Below are 1,722 nucleotides of genomic sequence, written 5' to 3'. Positions count from 1 at the left end.
GAAATCCCGCGGGCCGAGAGCTGGGAGTTAAAGGGGCGGCTACGCGGAGGAAGGAGAAGGCATTGGCGAGCTGTTGAGGTGGAGGTGGGGCTTAGAGGCGGGGCAAAGGGGAAGCTGTGGGGAGAGAAGGTGTGCCTCCTTCAGGCCATGGTGCCTGACACCTGCACAGGCTTCACAACTGCGCTTGGGTTATCTTCCTTTCCGGTTTTCCCTGGCCAGAGTTCATTCCAAGCTAACCTCTCCCCTGTGTATAAATCACTTCTCAGACATCCTGGGAGCTTGCTTGCTTCTTGGTTAAATGATTATATAAAAGTTATCTGTAAACAGCACCACACACAGTACACAAAGAAATTAAGCTCCATCAAGAGCAGTGTCTTTATCTCTTTTGTTCCCATCATATGCCTAATGTCTGCTACATTCTAACTACTCAAGTGCATATTTGTTGAAGAGATGAAAGAAAGGTAAGACCCAATTATTTGTGAAGTCTGTTGTTTCTAGTCCATTTGTTTCAAGTATGCTACTTAGTACATTTAATATTTCTTTATGACTTTATACCTTGATCTTAGTATAGCACAGACCATGTCTAACTACTCATTCTCATGACAGAATTTCAAATATCTGAAGAACACAATCATTGCTTTCTGTCTTCTCACTTAAATTTCAAGGAATAAGCAAGGTTATCTTATGGAAGGTGATCAAAGTAGGCTTCTCATTTCTTGCCTCGGGTACTAAAGTAATCTCCCATTCCTTGTCCTTACTTCTAGACTCCAATCTACCCCTCTAAAGACAAATCTGATTTTGTCACACTCTACTGCTATTCATCCTTCAGTGGTCTCTGACAACCTTTGGATTCTTTCCAGTTTCTCTGCATGGAAGGAAGACCCTTCAGGATCTAATCCTGACATACCCCATCACATTCCCAAGTAGGCAGCCATACAAGCCAGCGGGCAGGTCCTACAGGAGCTAGTCTATGCCTGGGACAGCCTGCCTTAAAGATTAAGCTCTAGTATCATATATTTGTTTTGTATTGCTTCTGCAGCAAATTACAAATTTTATGGCTTAAAATAACAAAAATTTATTATCTTACACTTCTGGAGGTGGTAAGTCTAAAAAGATGTTCTTCCTTTTTGTGTTGTCCTACAACATCTTTATAGAAGGTGTATGCCTCTATAATGGTGCCAACAACATTAAATTGGATCTATAATGGTGCCAACAACATTAAATTGGATCATAAATTTTCTACTGTGCATGTTCCTCCACAGGTTCAACTGCTGGAGAGCAGTCTGAGTCTCGTTCTTCTCCATATTCCCTGCACCTAGCACAGTGCCTGGAGCAAAACAGATTCTCAATATATTTTGGTGAGTTAATTATCCATTTGATACAAGTCTGAAGAAACAGCTTATCTTCCCATTTTTTCCATTCATATTGTCATTTCCCTTAAGCCAAATACTACTAGGAACACAACTGTAGCTAAACAGATTGTGTTTATTATTCACTGAAGTGAATGCAAACATATTGTGAGGAATCATAGAGTGTCTCATTAGGAGGGTGTTAGGAAAAACTTATCATAGAGGTGCCTGGGTGGCTCAGTTGGTTAAGCATTTAACTCTTGTTTTTGGCTTAGATCATGATCTCAAGGTCATGAGATCAAGCCCAGTATTAGGCTTCATGCTCAACAGGAAATCTGCTTGAGATTCTCTCCCTCTCCTTCTGCCCCTCCTC

Source organism: Neovison vison, chromosome 6 (assembly GCF_020171115.1).
Source record: "Neovison vison isolate M4711 chromosome 6, ASM_NN_V1, whole genome shotgun sequence".
In the NCBI taxonomy this organism is placed as follows: domain Eukaryota; kingdom Metazoa; phylum Chordata; class Mammalia; order Carnivora; family Mustelidae; genus Neogale; species Neogale vison.
Note: the sequence above shows the minus strand (reverse complement) of the source record.